This window comes from Saccopteryx bilineata, chromosome 9, assembly GCF_036850765.1.
Source record: "Saccopteryx bilineata isolate mSacBil1 chromosome 9, mSacBil1_pri_phased_curated, whole genome shotgun sequence".
In the NCBI taxonomy this organism is placed as follows: Eukaryota; Metazoa; Chordata; class Mammalia; order Chiroptera; family Emballonuridae; genus Saccopteryx; species Saccopteryx bilineata.
The window spans coordinates 21385482-21405407 of NC_089498.1; positions in this window are offsets into that span (position 1 = coordinate 21385482).

The following is a 19926-nucleotide window of genomic DNA, read 5'->3' on the forward strand; positions in this document are numbered from 1 at the left end:
TGTCCCCAGATCCACTCTTTCTCCTTCTCTACCTTACCCTTTGCTGGAGGAGACTGATACGCATGCCCAGTGGTTTCCAGTTGGATTTGGTCAACAAGGAGCACTGGCAAGAAAACAGGAAGGAGGAGGAAGTGTAGGTTGGAGTTTTTACTCTCCCAGCTCCTTCCCAGCGGGGTCCCTGCAGAACAGCCTCGTCTCTCATCCGAAGGTCATGGGTCTGGTCAGGAGGCTCTCTGGGCCCAGCCTGCTCTGTCCGCAGCTCCTTCTCCAGGCCCTCTCCTCACTGCCTTGAGCCAGGATGGTAACATGACCCCAGGGCATTGGCCTCTCCCTTGTGATTCCCAGAACCCTGATCACTCCTTTCTAATGCAATTATCCCTATAGAAACTCTCCCCAATTATTCTAATCCCCATGTGCTACCCTGGCTGACACAGTTCTCATTAAAACCTTGCCAAGTAGGTCCTGTCATTGTTACCAAGGGTGCCTGAGATCACATCAAGCAAGTGATGGAACCACATCTGCCTGGTTCCGAAGCCCATACTCCAAATGACTCCTATTATAGTCGAGTGTTCAGTGTCTATTTCTCTATGGATTTTTACACCTCTTAGTCAGAATATCTTGGTTTGCTTTGGCCACATACAAATCTTGGAAGCTTAAAAGAGCAACCGCTCATTAGCTCACCATCCTGAGGGTCAGCAATTTGGGCTGGGCTCAGCTGGGAAGTTCTTCTGCTGAATTTGTCCGATTTGCTTCTGTGGCTTCAGCCAGCTGAAGGATTATTTTCTGAGACCTGATAGGTGAGCCACAGAGGTCACCAAGCCATGTGTCTCCCGTATCTAAGCTAGACTTCTTCAGGTGGTGGCTGGCTTCCAAAAGGGCAAAAGGAAGCAAACTCCAGTGTGCAAGCCCTTTTCCTGCCTCTGTTTGCATCGGGCTGTCTAATGTCCCACGAATATAACCCGGAGTCAAGGGCTGGCAAAACCCACTCCATCTTTTGATGTGAGGATCTGCAAAATACTGCAGCTAGTCTACCACACCGGATGCTCCTTTCTGGAAAGATCTATGTCTTGACAACTTTATATCCTGTGTCCTCATAACTCAAGTCAGAAGAGCAAGGTGGGGAGGCCCTACGTTTAGGGGGTTAGGAAGAATCCACTTTACAGCTTGGTGAACATCTGACACCCTTCCTGCCTATGACCACCAGACTGAAAATAATTCTGAAAGGGAAGTCTCTTAAAACTTAGCATGAGAGAGTGGAATTTTTTTTTTAATTAGGCTTCAGCAGAATTTTTAAAAGAATCTTTCTTTTCTTCAGTCGCCTCTCCCTTGTTATAAATTTTAACTCCACCCAGTGGCATACCACAGCCAGGCCGGCTTCTCCACCCCAGTCCTCCGCACCACTGTCTGCTTGGCAGCGGCGTTCAGCTCCCTGCCGCAGAAGGCAGACGGAGAAGTCTGGCTTCCTGCTCGCCTCACTTCCTCCTTTCTTGTCTGTCTCTGCTCCTCCTGGAGCTCATCCTTGTCTGCTCGCTGCTGCTCTGCACCCACTGGGTGCCCTCCTAGGAGTGGATTCTAGAAAGAGCGGGAAGGTTTACCTATAGGGCTGCCTTGAACAGCCCCTCCCCCGGGTTGGGCACTGCACACAGGGCAGTGACTTAGCCTAGTGGCCTAGAGACTTAGTTAGAAGATGGTTGGCCCTGGCCAGTTGGCTCAGTGGTAGAGCGTCGGCCTGGCGTGCAGAAGTCCCGGGTTCGATTCCCGGCCAGGGCACACAGGAGAAGCGCCCATCTGCTTCTCCACCCCTCCCCCTCTCCTTCCTCTCTGTCTCTCTCTTCCCCTCCCATAGCCGAGGCTCCATTGGAGCAAAGATGGCCCGGGCGCTGGGGATGGCTCCTTGGCCTCTGCCCCAGGCGCTAGAGTGGCTGTGGTCGCAACAGAGCGACACCCCGGAGGGGCAGAGCATCGCCTCCTGATGGGTGTGCTGGGTGGATCCCAGTTGAGCGCATGCGGGAGTCTGTCTGTCTCTCCCCATTTCCAGCTTCAGAAAAATACAAAAAAAAAAAAAAGAAGAAGACGAGACCTCCAGGAAGCCCTAAAATAGAATATTAATCTAAAAAAAGTAGTTGTACGTGAAATTATATTTCAAAATACCTGTGAAATTATGAACTTGATGTGGCTAGCTATTCACTGATTTCTTTCACAAGTTTTTATTGAGTACCTACTATGTGCCAGGCACTGTGCAGTCCCTGGAAATAGAAAACATAGTTCCTGCTCTTGAGAAACTTGTGGTCTAGGGCCAGGGGAAAGATGGACACATGAAGAGATGTTAATTGATGTTAATTAAGAGGATGTCATGAGAAGACAGGAGGCCCCCGGTGCTAGCCAGGGTGATTGGGGACGGCTTTCTCAAAGAGGTAATAAGGTCTTGTCCACTGCTGTCCAGGAGAAATAGACTATGAGCACGTGAGCAATTTTAAATTTGCCAATAGCCACATTAAAAATAAACCACAGGAAATAATAATCCTAATATAGTTCATTCAACCCAATATATCTAAGATACTACCATTTTACTACATAAAAATATAAAAATCATTAGTAAGATAGCTTACATTTTGTTACCACACTAAAACTTTGAAATCCATTGTGTGTTTTATACTCGTAGTGCATTTCAATCTGGGCATCAAATTTTAAGTTAACGTAAAAGGTAGTCCTACCAAAGCGATAAAGTTCTGTTTAATGGAAACATATTTTATAGTGTTTCCGTTAAAATTTTTAAATTGAAATTAACCTAACTGAAATAAAGATAAAAAAAATTTCATTCCTCATTTCCACTAGCCACGTGGTAGGCGCTCTGTCACTCTGCACGACTACTGTCTACTGTATCAGAGAGCAGAGGTCAAAAAGGATCAGTACGAGTGAAGCAAAGAAAGTAGAGAAGATAGGTCATTCTTGTTCAGGAAAAAAAAAAAAAAAGGAAAGAAAGAAAACTAGCGTGAGCAAAGGCACATGAAATAGTTTGGGATTCGGAACTCTACGCAGTTTTATATTACCGTAACATAAGGGACAAGACTAGTGGTGGGAAATGAGCCAGTGGTGGAGGATAGGCAAGAGACAATCGTAATGAGCCTGGTGTGAGCCAAAAGAATTGAGAATCATATATTTTATAACTATGTACTTCATACAGGGGAAATTGAGCACAGAGGGAAATCTCTGGCCAGGGCCATGAAGCCCTAATGTGAAAAGCATCCACTCTCCTGGCGGCCTGGGACAGGGGCTCAGCAAGCCCTCGTCTGAGATGAAGTTTGGCAAAGCAAAGAATAGAGTGGATGAAGTTGTGCATTTTCTGTGATATCACTAAAAGAAATCAACTCAAATAGGTATCAATAAGTGGGCTCACTAGCTCGTGGGGGCCGTCCAGAGGTAAGGCAAGCCGTGTCCGGTTGGTTTGGGTGTTCGAGAATATAAGGAAAGGCCCTGCATGAATTCTCCCCCTCCATCTGCCACCCACACTGTTGATCTACCTCATCCTCAAACCTGCCTCTCTCAAAGTCATGGGGTTGCTGCCAGGTGCGTGTAGAGCCCGTGTTTCCTCACTGATGTCCCGTGGTAGAGTGCTGCTGCGCCCTCCTTCCAGATAAGATTCTTTTTTTTTTTTTTGTATTTTTTTCTGAAGCTGGAAACGAGGAGAGACAGTCAGACAGACTCCCGCATGCGCCCGACCGGGATCCACCCAGCACGCCCACCAGGGGAGACACTTTGCCCACCAGGGGGCGATGCTCTGCCCCTCCAGGGCGTCGCTCTGCCGTGACCAGAGCCACTCTAGCGCCTGGGGCAGAGGCCAAGGAGCCATCCCCAGCTCCCGGGCCATCTTTTGCTCCAATGGAGCCTCGCTGCAGGAGGGGAAGAGAGAGACAGAGAGGAAGGAGGGGGTAGGGTGGAGAAGCAAATGGGCGCTTCTCCTGTGTGCCCTGGCCGGGAATCAAACCCGGGTCCCCCGCACGCCAGGCCGACGCTCTACCACTGAGCCAACCGGCCAGGACCCCAGATAAGATTCTTGACATTGATAGGATGGGAGCATTTCAGGACACAGTGCCCCTCCTGAAAGAATAACTGTCATCAGGGATAAAATGTGCTGAGTGACTCAAGTTTATTCAGGGCATACAGCTGGACTACCCCACCAATTCCAGGGGCTGCATGTGGGGTGTGGTTACCTAAAGGAGAGTCTGCATATTGCTAAGATAGGGGACGGGGACTTGAATGCTGGGTAGCAAACAGTAACTGCCATCAACAGTCCACCCCTTTGGCCCACCTTCCACAGAAACACTTCCACAAATGCATAACCACATAAAAGTGTATGCAACTCAAATGGAAAGAACCCAAAGGCGTGTATAATTACAACATTCTGTGAAATCCTCTCTTTGAATCCAGAGGTAAATCCTTGTGGTCCAATGACCTGTGATTAAATGATCAGTTATTTACAACCTCCCCCCCCCCCCCCAGTACAATAGGTAAAGAACAGGATGTATAAGATAAAAACTCTGGTAAACGGCAATATAGAAAATATCATATCCTGTAGAACAGAAATAATTAAGACCCATGGCAGTAGAAAGAATTCTTTGTATCCAATATAGACCACGGAGGACCATCTTATCCATTGAGCAGATCTGAGGAAAGCATTTTTTTCTACCAAATTAAGCTGTGATAGATACTCAGTCTGAATCCCTAAGTACAAAAACTGATACTTTTCACTCACTGCATAATGAAGACCTCCAATTTCCCAGTCTGTGGGAGACACCCTCATTGGCCACTCCTGGCCTCCTCCACTTGCAATTGCATAATTTAGGGGATATTTCTTGCAACATTTTCTAATCCAAACTCTCATTACTCCTTTTGAAAATTAGCTTCACCTCTCCAAGTCCTCCTTGTCCTAAGGAAACAGCCTTCAAGTAACTTTCAGTTACTGTTAATGTGTTAGAATTTTCAAAGGAGCCTCTCCCAATCTGCTCTCCCCCCCCCCCCGCCACACACACACACACACTACCTCTGGAGTGTCTGGTTTTATGTGGAAAGACTCTTGAAGGGAGAAATAGTTTTCAACATCCAAAGATCTACATCTACTGGCAGAATTCCGGGCATAGGGCTGAAGGCAGGAAGATGGAGTGGAGATTGCAAGCCTTGTAGAGCCATGCAACCGTGGATCTGTGCATTGTGTTCATCAGGAACTATCTGAATTTGAACCAGTTACCTCTATAAGCCTCATTCGTCTCATCTGTGAAATAGTGAATAACAATGCTCTTATCATTATGAAGATGATATAGGACTAAATACAAGCTATAAAGCACCAGCACTGTGATGGCTATAGAGCAGTTGCCACAAGAATGTTGGCATCTCACTCTAGAAGCATAGCGTCTAGTGGGAGCCATTACAGGAAGCCATATGTGGATAACAGGCTCCAGGACCCTGTCATCTCCAGGCTGGGGTGGCCCTTGGGTCCCTGGGATCAGATTCAGTGGACTCTCTCAAGATACGAACTCAACAGTGTCCACTAAGCCTTGGAGATGAGAGTCAGACAGGGTCTGGGTTTACTTTCTACAGCAGTTGGTTCTGACCGTCCTATTGTGACTCCCACAAGAGAAAACCATGCTCAGAGTTGGTGGCCAGCAAAGAGGCCTGGAGAGCAAAGCTGAAAAGACCGCCACATCTGTGATTTCTAGGACGGTCACAGCAGGGCCTATATCCCAGGACAAAAATCGAGGCCACCTGTGAGCTGCCCCTGTGATCAAAGCCTGGCCACCTCGTGAGTTGGTGAAGCTTCGGTCCTTGAAGAAAATCGCCAAGTGAGTTTGCCCAATCTTTTATAATAAGTTAAGGGAGAATTAATAAAGAATATTAAAAATGCATCTTCCGTTAAGAAAATTCCAACTTACCTTCAACCAGTGCTAGACTGTTCACCAAACAGCCTCAGAAAATGAGGAACACATGCAAAATCCACTCCCTTAAAGTTTCTTTTGAAAATATATACTGGTTGGGGACAACCGCTGGATTTAAACCTTCTTATACCCTGGAATATAGAAATTGACACCATTCTACCCCACCTGTTGGGATCAAGACCTCTCAAGCGTTTGATTCCACTTCCTGTTATCTCTTCTAGAACATTCCTCCCTGCGTGTTTGTGGCACTCACCTCCTTGCCTCGCCCCAGTATCATCACACAGTGGGTGTATGTGATGATGTGATGATACCCTAGGGCAGGTGGGGTTCTTCTTTATAATTACTCATTAAGACTACGCCCAATGATGTTTCATTCTCCGAGCTGTCATGTGGATGTGGGCGTGGCTAGACAGGGGCCGGAGGTCTCATGGCTGGGGAGAGGTGAGTTGGAATTTTCCATTTCTAGGGGGCAGCTGTCTGGAAGTTCTTGTACTTCCTCGGGGCCTTTGCTCACCCTCAGCTCAAACGTCTTCTTCATTTCCCAGGCAGGTTCATTGGCCTGCAGGATATGGGGAAAGGTTTTCTGTTTTCCCTTCCTGGGAATATAAAAGTGCCTTTCTTCTTCACTTCCCTCCTTCCTGCCGGTCTCTCTCCCTCCTCTCCTTGTTTCTTACCCTCTCCCTTCTTTCTGTCATCTTTCCTCTTCCCTCCCATTGTCATCCTTCCCCTAGTCCTACTCCTTCCCTAACTCTTCTCTCTCTCTCTCTCTTCTATTTCTCTCCCCTTCTCCCTCCTTCCCTCGCCCCCTCTCCCGTGATGAGGAGAGCTGGCTTGCTGCCGCGCTGTTGACTTTGTTTCATCACTTTCAGCACCTGTCCCGAGACTTCAGGTAAAACGGGAACTCTGAAAACCCCTGAGGCAGCACCACGCGAGGTGCAGGGCTCTGGGGGTGTCCGGGCCTGAAATGTGTAGTGTGCTTCCAGGGCGTGGAGAGCTGACATGCCCGAGGGGCTGCAGACCCCCGCCTGGTCGGCCAGCTCCCCTGGAAGCGGCAGGGCCTCCACCCGCTCCCCTGATGCAGGAGGAACGCCGTGGTGCCTGGCGCGCCTCTGTCCTCTCCGCCCTGTACTAACCTCCCCATTCCCACCCTAGTAGGAAAAGTGTTTATTATTATTTTTTTAAAATCTTCCCTGTGTGGCTTTGTTGGCATCCTTTTAATTAATGTGTCCAGGAGTCCCAGAGTTCATTGCTCTTTTTAGTGGGGATACCGTGGGCAGACAGAAGCGGAGAAAAGTCGGGCCCTCTGGAGGAAAGTAGGACAGATGTGCCCAGGGCAGTACCCAAAGTTTGCTCTAGAGCAGGGGTCCCCAAACTTTTTACACAGGGGGCCAGTTCACTGTCCCTCAGACCGTTGGAGGGCCGGACTATAAAAAAAACTATGAACAAATTCCTATGCACACTGCACATATCTTAAAGTAAAAAAAACAAAATGGGAAAAAATACAGTATTTAAAATAAAGAACAAGTAAATTTAAATCAACAAGCTGACCAATATTTTAATGGGAACTATGCTCCTCTCACTGACCACCAATGAAAGAGGTACCCTTCCAGAAGTGCGGCGGGGGCCGGATAAATGGCCTAAGGGGGCCACATGTGGCCCGCGGGCCGTAGTTTGGGGACCCCTGCTCTAGAGCATCCCTAAAAATGGAGGAAAAGGACAATGAGACAGCCAGACCCATGTTTCCAAAATTCCACATGCCAAACCCACTCCTCAGCCTCTCCTAAGCGGTTCTCGAGAGGGGACAGTCAGTGGCCTTGGCGTCAGGAAAGACTCTATCTGAATCCAGGCTGCATCACCCACTGCTTGGTGTGTGTGCAAGACCTTGCAGAGATGTGTTGGCCCTTCTGAGCCTCAGTTTTCCCATCTGTAAAACGGAGGGGCAACAATACTCCTTGAATTTTTTTTGAGCTTAGAATGAAACAGCAAATACGACAAGCTTTGGGAACGGTGTTAAGCACACAGTGAAGATTAATTTCCTTCTTTCGTCCCAGAGAATATTGACTCTGTAGAGAGATGGGAGAAATAATACCGCTTGGCAGGGGGAGCGGCAGGGAGCACAGCATTTTGTGCCTTGGGGTTGGTGCTGTTTCCTGAGGCTGGCAAAGGCCTGCGGGTCAATTTTTTATTCTGGGTCTGTGATAGCAACTGCTTTCGATTCTTTAATGTTTAAATAGTGCCTGCTTTCCCTTAGCTGGCATGATGGTTAGATCTCCCATTAGCGTGTTTATTTATTTATTTTTAATTTCACTAGCAATGCGCGAATGCATTCTCAAAGGCAGAAAGCAAAATCAAACTGGACAGGGTAAAATGAAAATGCCCTTCGGTCATCCCTAGAAATCCTAACCCCGCCCCAGAGGTAACGACAGCTCGGTGCATGTCCGTTCAGACCAAGAGGCAGAACGCGTCCGGGTGTCTATGTGTACATACAGAAAGGCAGAGCTTTCTTTCACGATTTTGAACATAAAATGCCTCCTCGCCTGTATTATTTTTTGCACCGTGGCTGTTTATTTCTTTATGAGTTTTAAGTGCTCTGAGATCTTCTTCCCTTGTCATTATGTACAGCCCCCAACTCATATTTTCCTACCTGCTGGGATGCATTCCGTAATCCTCCCCCTTGAATGTAAATGCAATGAAAAGATGTTTTCTTCATTTCCTTACCCCTTAAACATCTAACACTACGTGTCACATAATAGGTGTTTTACTGCTGTGTTAACATTTACAGACATTCCTTAAAGGACTCGATGAATTAATATAATAGGGCTGTACGATATTCCTTTTTAACCATTCCCCGACTGGTAGATACGCAGGTCATTTCTCTTTATAGAGTGTCTAGAACACACAACGCTGCGGTGAACATCCTTGCTTGCCTCACCGTGCACACAAGCAGGGGTTGCTCGAGCATCTGCCCGAAGAAGTGGAAATGCTGGGGCCAAGAAGGGTTCCTTCCTCAAATATGGGTCCCTACTGCTTAAATATTTTCCAAAGACTGTGGCCTCAGTCTACAATCCTACAAATAACATCTTTTCTTAGGTGTATGTTTCCAAAATAATATGTTTTAAAAGAATCATATGTAGCTCTTTTTCTGTTTTGATTTCAGGGAAGGAGGAGGAGAGATGATAATGAGAAAGAAACAAGGGGAGGTACAGAAATTCATTCATTTGCGCATTTTTCCAACTGTTGGTTCTGTTTTAGGTCTTGTTCTAAGTTCCAGGGCACCTAAGATTAATGGGACCTGCTCCGAACCCTGGAAGTATTTCACACTCCTTAATTCTTAAAATGCCATGGCATAACAAGACATGGCAACTAGGTCCTGGCCAGTTGGCTCAGTGGCAGAGCATTGACCTGGCATGTGGAAGTCTCAAGTTCAATTCCTGGTCAGGGTACACAGGAAAAGTGACCATCTGCTTCTCCCCCTTCTGCCTCTGCCTTCTCTCTCTTGCTCTCTTCCCCTTCCATAGCCATGGCTCAATTGATTCAAGCACGTTGGCCCCTGACGCTGAGTATGCCTCCATGGAGTCTTCACCTCAGGCACTAAAAATAGCTTGGTTGCAAGCATCGGCCCCAGATGGGCAGAGCCTCAGCCCCAGACAGCAGTCACCAGGTGGATCCCAGTCAGGGTGCATGTGGGAGTCTGTCTATCTTGCTCCTCTCACTTAAAATAATAATAATAATAATAATAAAGACATGGCAACTAAATGAAATGTCTGATCCTAGATTTGATCCTGGACCAGAAAAAACAATAGCCATAAAGAAAAATATTGAGGCATTTGATGAAACTGAAATGCGATCAGTGGATTAGATAATTTCCTATTGATGTTGAGTTTCCTGATAGAGATCACTGAACTGCGGTTGTGTAAGAGAATGTTCTTGTTCTGAGGAAGTGCACATTGAAGTGTTTTAAGGGTAAATACACATGATTTCTCCAACGGACTCTTCAGTGGTTCAAAAAAATATATGCATTCATGTAACTGCGAGCTTTCCAGTGGAACTTTCCACAAGAGTAGAAATGTTCTGTATCTGCTCTGACAATCTGGGAGCCAAGAGCTACACGTGACTTACCAAGCACTTGAAATCTAGCTAATGCAACTGAGGCATTGAATTATTCATTTTCTTCAATGTAAATTGAAATAGCCACATGCGGCTAGTAGCAACCGCATTGGACAGGGCAGGTATACACATCAAGAGAGGGAAATGATAGTAAAACAAGTGAGACGACATGGAAAGAACTGGCAAATCTGTATAAAGGGTGTGCAGAAGTCCTTGAGATTGCTCCTGTCGTCTTTTCTTTAGGCTTGAATTAGTGTAGTTATTAATCACACAGTAAATACCATGTCGTGTCAGAGAAATTAAAATATTACTGAGAGATATTTTATGACAACTGAATTGTCACAAGTAAGTAAAATTATACTATCCAGGAGCCACGGAAGGGACACACTCAGACATTCCCTTTGGGTGTGCAAATAGGCTCAACCTTTCTGAATGTGTCCTACAAAAATACTTGCCAGAGTCCATGAGGAAATGAGGAAATGTAGAAGGATGTTCACTGCAGCTTTATTTGTAATAGCAAGAAATGGAATGTGGTCAAAAATGTTCAACAATAGGACAGTGGTTACTATCATTTGCTTTGTTCTTATTCTGAATGACTATGAAGGTCTTCACCAGATTGAGGTCAGTGTTTACACACTGACTTAGAAAGGTGTCCAAGACCAATTGTTGCATGAAAAAAAAAACAAAACAATCTGCCAAACAAAATGTGTAGTATGATTGCGTTTTGTAATTAAAAACACTAACACTACACACACGTGTGCGCGCGCACACATTCACTCACATTTATATATAGGTAGGGGAAAATTTGGAGAAATACACAACAAACAGTTACCAGACATTCTCCAGAAATTCCCCGAGTCCCATGGAAAGACCACCCAGCTCCACCTCCCCAGTCCTGGGGTTGGCTGTGGAGGATCCGCCCCGAGGTACTCGTGCTGTAACAACAGAGGTCCCTCCAGCTGGCTGGCCAGAAAAGCTCGCACTGGTGCCCATCGGCTTGTTAGCTGCGCCACCAAATCTCCTGGAAATGGCCCCTCCCGTGGCCTGCAATTTCCAGGCCCACACAAGGCCCCTCCCCACAGCCCTGCAGGCAGGCAGGGTCATTACTGAGTTCCAATGAAGAGAGTGTTTATTATTGTTGTCGGTTTGATGCTGATCCCAAAAGGACCTAATCAACAGGTAATAAGACCTCATGGGAGCGATTAGAAACCTCAACTTTAACCCTGTTGTAACCACAGCAAAGAAAGGCAGACCCACTGCAGTCCTGTGCCTCCCACCGGACTGGGGCTGATGGAGCAGAGACAGAGGGGAAAGTGGGGAGAGCCAGGGAGGTATTGGGGGGTGTGCTCAGGGATGGGCTGAGAGGGAATGGGGGGGAAGACACCCGATATTGAGCCAACTCAATAATATACATCATTATCATCATCATCTCCATCATGCTTAACTGAAGAGCTGTGCTAGGTTTATGACGTACAAAAATAAGTCAGCTGTGGTCCCTCCCCCAATATGCTCACAGACATGGGAACAAAGATTTGTGATACAATAGGAACTATACTGGAAAATAGGTTTGTTCAGGGCACAGGGGTGGCACAGCGGAGGAAATGATCAGCCTTGCTGTGTGAATCCAGGAAGACAAATGCACCAGTAAAGTGGCATCTTGTAGCATGTAGATGTGACAGCATTTCTTGTTGGGCCATAAAGGACTTATGTTTAGACACCAACTTCTAACCTGGTTCTCCTTTTGTCTTTGAAGCCACCTTAAATCCTTTTCCTTTGTTAATAAGTTTGGGCACAAGGAAGTAAAACGAAATAGTAGTTAATTTTAAAATACATACTTAAATGTTTGCATGTTGATGTTGCAAGTTAACTCACCTGCCAACTATCAATAGTTTGATGGAAAGTTAGTCCCATCCATTAGCAAAACTTACGAATGCCTGCTAACAGTGTCGTGACCCATTTCTCATTACCCACATAGCAACCAAGCACATTGTTACACAGTTACCACATGGAAACACCCTCAGAACTGGACCGACTAACGGCACACAGGCACATACATCGTCGGCGTTATCGGTGGATAGTTGATAAATGCTTTGATTACTTAAAGTTTCCTAAGCAAGGTTTCTGTGATGACTGATGAACACAAGGAGACAAAGTCACATCTGCAGAGACCAAACTGGCCCTGAGTTTTCCCCAGTTTGCACAGAATTGCCTAGGAACTGTCAGCTGGCCTGCCTTGATCGCTGAGAGCCTTTCCGGAGCCCCTGAAAGAAAACATCCTCAGCCTGTTGCTGAGAGATTTGCCCAAAAAGTCATATTTGAATCCACGGGGAGCACCAAATTCCCGAGTACAGAGACTAAACCCGTCGTTGCACCCAGTGTGGCAGTCGTCTCAATGGATGTCCTTCCGGAGACCCTAGAATGTTCCAGGAGAGAACGGGTGCATTTGATGACCTCCTAGCCTATCAATTTGCTTTGTCCCAAGGGGACTTGGCCAGTTCTTTCTCTGAGGCCAGCATCACCAAGTGTCCCAGGAGAAGCCGTGTGCCATGAAACAAGGAGTTTGACAGGAGGTATCAGGATACCCCCAGTGAGCTTGGGATTTGGGGCAAATTACCAAAGATGGTTTCTACATCTTTCTCACAGTTTCTGCCGGAACAACCCTAGTTTGGTCTGAAGATCCAGGACGATACTCCTATGTAAACTAACTCTTGTAAAGAGGTCTATCAGTAAAGGTGTTTTTATTTCCTGAAACCTACAAAACACTTATTGAACTCTTAGAATTCTCTTGTGAAAGAGTCACAAGATATGATTTCCACCCTGAGGAGTTCATGGACTCACAGAAGAGTTCAGATACAAAAAAATAAATGAACTGTAATTCAATATGAAAAGGGCTATCATAGAGGGAGGTTCAAAGACTGTGGAGACATGGATGAGGAAGTAGTTAATTCCTGGGAGAGTCTCTGCGAGAGGGTGTCCACGGAGAGGAGAGACAGCTTGCAGGGACTGCTCCAGGCCAGGCCCGCAGGAATGAGGGTGCAGGTCTTGCTGAAGGAGGAGGGAGAGTCCGGGGTGAGGTGCTGGATTGTGACCTACAGAGGACAAGGTCTGGAGGTGGGACGAGAGACCTGAGGTGCTTGTGGCCCAGGATTTGAAGCCCCACCCAGTGGAACTGGGAGCCAGGGGAGGCCTTTACAGAGATATGAATGGAGGAACACCGGGCCCCAATGGCTACCGTGTGTCGAGCACCCTAACATGCGCTAGGAACCGTGTTAACACTTCCATGTGTTTTCTCTTTCACCCTTTCCAACCTTTCCAATGAGATGGGGGCTGTTACTACTCCCTTTTTACAGAAGATGAAACTGAAAGGGTTAGGAAGTTGCTCAAGGTCCCCCCAGGAAGTGATAGAGTTGAGGTTCTGACCTCACGCCCAGGTTATTTATTTATTTATTTATTTGGTAGTTTTCTTCTTAAGAAATGCAGATAAGTTGAAAGACACAATTACCAAGGTGAGAGAGCCGGTCTGTGATTATGGACATGAGAGTGCTTGGAAATGTTGAAAAAAATCCATACCAATGCCACCGTGTGTCGGAGGTGGGGCTGTGACGGAGAAACTTCTCTGTTCAGTTTGCATCCACAAATATTTTTCAGAGCACCTATCTCGCGCAAGTACCCGTGCAATAGAAAAGTCAAGATGGCTTAAAGCAAAGAAACGCACTTCTTTCACAAGTTTAGTGAAAGAAACAGGAAAAAAGAAAAAAAGCTTGCAGAAATATAGTCTCAAAAAAAAAAAAAATGGACAGAAAATAAATGCCAGAAGAGAGGGGAAACGTGTTACTGGGTGTGGAGGCTGGGAGCAGCAGCTTCTGAGATGCAGCGTGCCCTCGCTCGGCACATGGCCCCCAGTTCTTAGCACAGAGGCACAGGTGGGAGGGTGGAGGGAGCAGTCCCGAGGGGGTTCACCCGATCGGCGAGGGGCACACGGGTTGTCATCTGAAGCACGCAGCCTGGGGAGCAGGGGAGTCACTAACAAAAGTCAGGAAGTCAGGAAGAAGTCCATCTCAACCTGGAAATGACTTTGGAAGAAACGCTACACTTCCCTGAGGTGCTGAGTTAGCTGTCTCTCAGAGTAGCGGTCCTCCACCAACGTGACTGGGGCCGCCCTTTCCAGGGGACACTTGGAGTGTCTGGAGAATGTCTCGGTTCTCCCAGTTCAGGGAGGCATCTCGTGGTAGCGTCTGGGGATGCTGATACAATGCACAGGGCAGCTCCCACAACAGTGAAGTGTCTGGCCAAGGTGTCAATAATGTCAAGGTTGAGAAACACTGTCTTAGAGCATCCCCCCCAAAAAATGTGACCTAAGCATCCTACGAGAAAGTAAGAAAGAATGAGAATTCAAAGGCCATTCACAAATGGATTGCTTTTCAAAGTACATGTGCCTACTTGTAAAAATTGTAGGAAGGGCAACCGAGAGCTTTGTGAAGGGTTTCAGAACACCCGCCCATGATGACTACATCTTAGGCTCCCGAAGAGCTAGCGCCACTTCGCCTGGATTCCTTTCTCCTGTCAACACGTGGCGAGCGTCACCTTCAAACCCAGCCCTCACCACCCCTCTGGCCTCCCTCCACACACATGCAGGAAAGGAAGTAGAGTGGTCTGACAGACTCTCACTCCTGATAGCTACACAACAGAACTCGATCTTATTAATACGGCAACTGTGTTGCTCATGTCAAGGGACGCCGTTCTCAACTTTCTACATGAGGCAGGGTCATTCATTCCCTACCTTAGCAATTCTTATTTGGTAGATCTTGGATGGGGCCCAGAAATGTGCATATTTAACTAGTATCCCAGAAATCCTGAGAAGGCGGGCCATTGTCACAGCTGAGAAACCCTGGCTGTAAAGGTCTAAATGGGGGTGGGGAAGGCAGGGAAATGGAGCAGGGACATCTGCTTCAGACTGGGTAGGGCAAAGGCAAGCAGGGCTCTGACTGACGGGGTACAGACCAGAAGGGCTTTGACGGGCAGAGGATAAATGCTGGGGGCGGAGGGGGCAGAGCCACGAGAGACAAGATGGTGGGTCCTGAGAATGGGTAAGGAGAAGAACAACAGGAAGGTGCTGAGGACCAGCCATTCTCTAACCTTTTACCCTCAGAATCCTTCCTTTAGAGAATCCTGGGAATTCTAACCTATAAACCAAAAAACTGGGAGATGTTCTGATTTAAGTGGGGTAGAAGAGCTCCATTGAACTCTGCCCCTTCCTGATATTTCTGAGAGCCAAATGTCACCAAAATTCCGCAAGGTCATTCAAACTCAGGAGACTTTCTCTGGCCAGATCAAAGAGGAGAAAGGCACACTCACTGGTCAGATCACGTCAACCCTCGAGGATCTGGTGAGTGATGGTTATTCATTTATTTGATGCATATTTTCCTGAGTATCAATGATAGGCAAGGGATGCTCTAGAATATGAGCAGTACAGTAGGGTCATCCATCGGCTCTCCACTTTTTCATTCCTTCTTTGCTCATTAGCCCAACTCTTCAGAAATTAGGGAAAGAGAGGATACGAAACTCAACTGGTTTGTCTACTTGCTAATAATTTTAGTGAGCAGGTTGGTGGTGGAGTCCTGGAAATTGTCAACAGTAAAACCTAAGGCCTCTCTCCAAAAGCTCATCATCCGAATTCTTCTTGCCCCCCCATCTTTATGTGTAAAACGTGAAAATAGCATCTCAAGTCCTCAAGACAATGTTCCCAGGAAGGGGAAGCCCCCCCCCCCCCCGCAAGAGGCCCCAGATAGCCAGAAGCAGAATGTCCACAGGGATCACACCAAGGCACGGCAGCTGCTAACGGCAGACTAAGGGACCCAGATCAAGAGGAACATGTGATCAGTTCCTGCCCCCTCCCTAGGCCCACCCCACTTCCGTTTCTGCTCGGAACAAGACACACAAAGCTTACCTCTTAATAGTTCCAAATAATGCTGTTTTAAAGAACCTGGCTGTCCGGTGTGTGACAAAAATTTTTAAATCCTGACAACAAAAATTACTATTCAAAGTAAAGTATTATTTTAGGGTGACATTATTTTTTAAGCTCACATTTTTCATTTGTTACAACATGTAGCAGTTCTGGGAACACATAGATAAGAGGATACAATAGATATTTGACAGTGTAGTTCTCAGAATATTTGCATATCCAAGAGATTATTTCAGCAAATATACTTAGACTGACCCTATTAACCATTCACAATATTTTGTCTTAAATCCAATTCACACTCTATAGACATGTCCAATTCACATGCTGTTTTCCCCTTTAGACTTTATATTAGGAAATAAATCCATAACATCAAATTTTATGACAACATCTGCTCCGGCTGACATGATTGAAGGGAATCTCACCCGTGCTAGCTTATTCTGTTTCTTAATTTGTTCTTTATCCTACCTGAGAAGCAGCCTGTTTTATTAAGTCTGATACAGAGAATGGAAGTTGCCAGAGCAGAATGCACGGCATGTGTCGGCGTTGATGATGCCAGAAGGTGACTGCAAGACGTCCTCTAAGCCAGCAGTGTGGACAGGATGGCCGGAGAGTAATTCCCAGCCATGAACGCCTTTGCCACTTGTGCCCAGGCCAGCGCTTCCAAATGAGCAGGCAGAGCATCTAAGATAAAGTTAGATGACTATATCTAATGTGCAACAACCTTCTTTGAAAAAAAAAATACAGTGGTCAAAAAGTATTAGTCACTATGTATTAGGGACTCAGACTCTCATGTACCACTGTTCACAGCAACATTAGTCCCCACAGCCAGAAGGCATACAAACCCAACTGTCCATCAACAGTTGAATGAATGAACAAGATGTGGTGTCTTCATATAGTGGAACATTAGTCAGCTCTATACAGGAATGGAATTCTGAGACATGCCACAACGTGGATGAACTCTGGAAACATTATGTTCAGTGAAATAAGCCAGGTGCAAGAAGACAACCATTGTGTGATTCTACTTACATAAACTATCCAGAATAGTTAATCCGTAGAGATAGAAGTTAGATTCGAGTTTTCTAGGGCCTGAGAGCAGGGCAAGTTAATGCTTCGTGGGTGCAGAGCTTCTGTTTGGGGTGATAAAAGTTTTGTAAATGGGGCAAGAATTAGTAACATTGTAAATGTAATTAGTGTCACTATTTTTTATAACAAAATTTTAAATTATATATAGTTATAATAATTTTATATGTATACATAGTATGTATATATACATATATATGTGTGTGTGTGTGTCCAGGTAAATCCTAAAACCAGACAACCAATATAAAGGAAAACAGGGAAGCTATCAGTGGGAATTTAAAAACTAAAGGTAGAAAAGACAATATAAGTAACCGTCTGAGAGCAACTCAGTTCAAACTCTCCCAGAAAGTAAAGTAAAACATCTGTTCCTCTTGTCTGCCTGAGCTTCTCCTGTGCATGTGGATGTCTGTTTAAAGCACATATTTGTGGTTGCACTCAAGCCTGGGGTGATGGCGCCCATCTTGGGCTGAGCCCTCCCCCCCCCCCCCCCGTGCCAGCACACCTGACATGAGAAGAGGCCCCAGCAGCACACTTGCGCCCCACCATGCTTCTGCCTGGAAGACAAGTCCTAGCACGATGTCCCATTTCCAGCCTTCCCCTGGCCTTGCTTCCTTCCCACAATCAGAATGTCAGCTTCCCCTACTACATACTAGGTGTGGTGTGTTTTCACTGGGTTAAGGAACGTGAAGGGGACCGTCAGAGAATCTGTGGAATGTAGGGCAGTCTCCTGAGCTCGTGGGCCATGGCTGACCTGCCCACCTCCCGGCCTCCAGCTCCTACTTGCTGTCAGAAGGAGACAAGACTACTTTCTGGAACCGTTATGGGAGCCCAAACCCAGCGCCAGCAGCAGAAGCAGGCAGGCCAGCAGTAAAGTTTCCAGAACCCCAGGGGATAGAATCACATTCGCCAACCAGGTGCTGGGTAGGAGACTTGTGGCTTCCAAACTTCTTGGCCCAAGGCCAGAGTTTCCAGGCCTCCCTCCACCCTTCAGCTCCTTCCCATCATCTTTCCAACCAGAAGCTTGTTAACTGTTTTCCTGTGCTTTTATTCAGATTTCAAGGCACCCTCTGTGTGTTAAACTTCAAAGAAAGTTCGCTGCCGTGAGTGCAAAGCTGTAACAAGTGGAAGCTCCAAACAGCTCTGCTGAAAAACGGTTTTGTTCAAATGAATGGGGCTGAGGCTCTCCCCCCCACTCCTTTCTTTCAAATGAAATTGCATTTGTGTCTGGATCAAGTTGCCCGGTATCAATCCTGAAATTTTTAAAGATGAAAAGCAGAACTAGCTGCACCATATTTAAAATGTGAAATGATTACAAAATGGCACCAGGCCAATGTTTATGAATCATTGAATATGATCATAAAATCATAAAAAATAATCGCCAAAAGGTAAATAAATTACCCAGCTTACTGCTTATTTTCACGGAGGGTCTGACACAAAAGCTGCAGCCATAAATGATTTATACCTGTTTTAACAATAATACTCATTTTACTGAAAGATGGTCAGCACTTGGGCTGCTGTGGGCAACGTGCCAGTTGTCGAAAGGTTAATGTTTCAGCAGCAATACATTAAATTATGAATAATACTGGTCCCAAAATGGAAGGTTATTAGCTCAGTATGCTTAATTAGCCCAGCTAGAACTTTGCCATCAAGTAGCAGTGCCCATTACCGCAGCCCTGGGCGGTGATGGGGGCTGGCAGCCTTGAGATGCTAATGTCCAGGCGGGGGTAGCTGGAGGCCGGAGGCGGGTGGGGTGTTTCCTTCCCTCTCTTTCCATCCCATGTCCCACAACGAGAGCATCTCAGAAGCTGGTTCTCTGGATTTCGAACTCTCCCATGGTCTATCCAGGAATACTTCCCAGAAAGAAATAGCAGAAATGATTTGGAAACGGTGCACTACTCAGCGTTGTTGACCCACCATGATCCGCTTCCACATTGGCTGTTTGTTTATGTCTCAGCTTGGGACCTACCCAGGTAACGCAAGGCACCGATGCCACCCAGGCCAGCCCATCAGCACTCATTCAACACAGCCGCGTATTGAACAGCTGCTATGTACCGGGTACCTACAAAGTAGTTAACAAGACAAACACGTTTTTTAGATCTAAGGGAGGGGGCAGCCCTTCAACAACCAGTTAATGCATTAATTATAGCCACATGACTGCTATGAGGGGACAGTTCAGAAGGCTGGCATCTGAACTGGAGTTACAGGGGTTCTTGGAGAAGGTTTCCAGAAGGAAGTGCCATTTGTTCCGATCTCTAACGGGTGAGTAGGAATTAGCTCGGTGGTTCTCAGGAAAAACTCTTCCAGGCAAGGACTATCTAAGCCATGCCTGAGCCTCCAGAGAGAACGGTGTTAGAGAAAGATGCTGTCTCCCGCGGTCACTGCCAGCTGACAGGCTTCCTTCCATTGCTGAAAAAGGAGGATTGGAAGAGCATTTGCCTGACAGGGCCATAGAGCGCCACTGAGCGCCTAGCTTGCATGGATGCGTGTGCGTGTGCGTGCATGAGCGCAGTGCATGCGTATGTCCATACCTGACCCCACAACCATCCCCGCCCCCCATCCTGGGTGCTCCAGCTTCAGACTTCAATTTTATAGCCAGGAGTAGGGCTGGGCTCGCTGGGGCCACGCCGCTGCATCCCGCTGTCTGCACCACCGCCCAGCTCTACTTAGTACTATTAGTAGCTTGTTTTTCTAAGCCCTAAAATTCATTTTCTTTTCCCGCCTTGCTTCCAGAAAAATAAATAAAAGTGAACACATCACTCATTTAAGACGAGGAATGGAATTTAGGTTGCGTTTTTCTTTCTATTTTTATGATTAGTTAGAATTTTCCTGGGAACGCCGCCAGGAGGG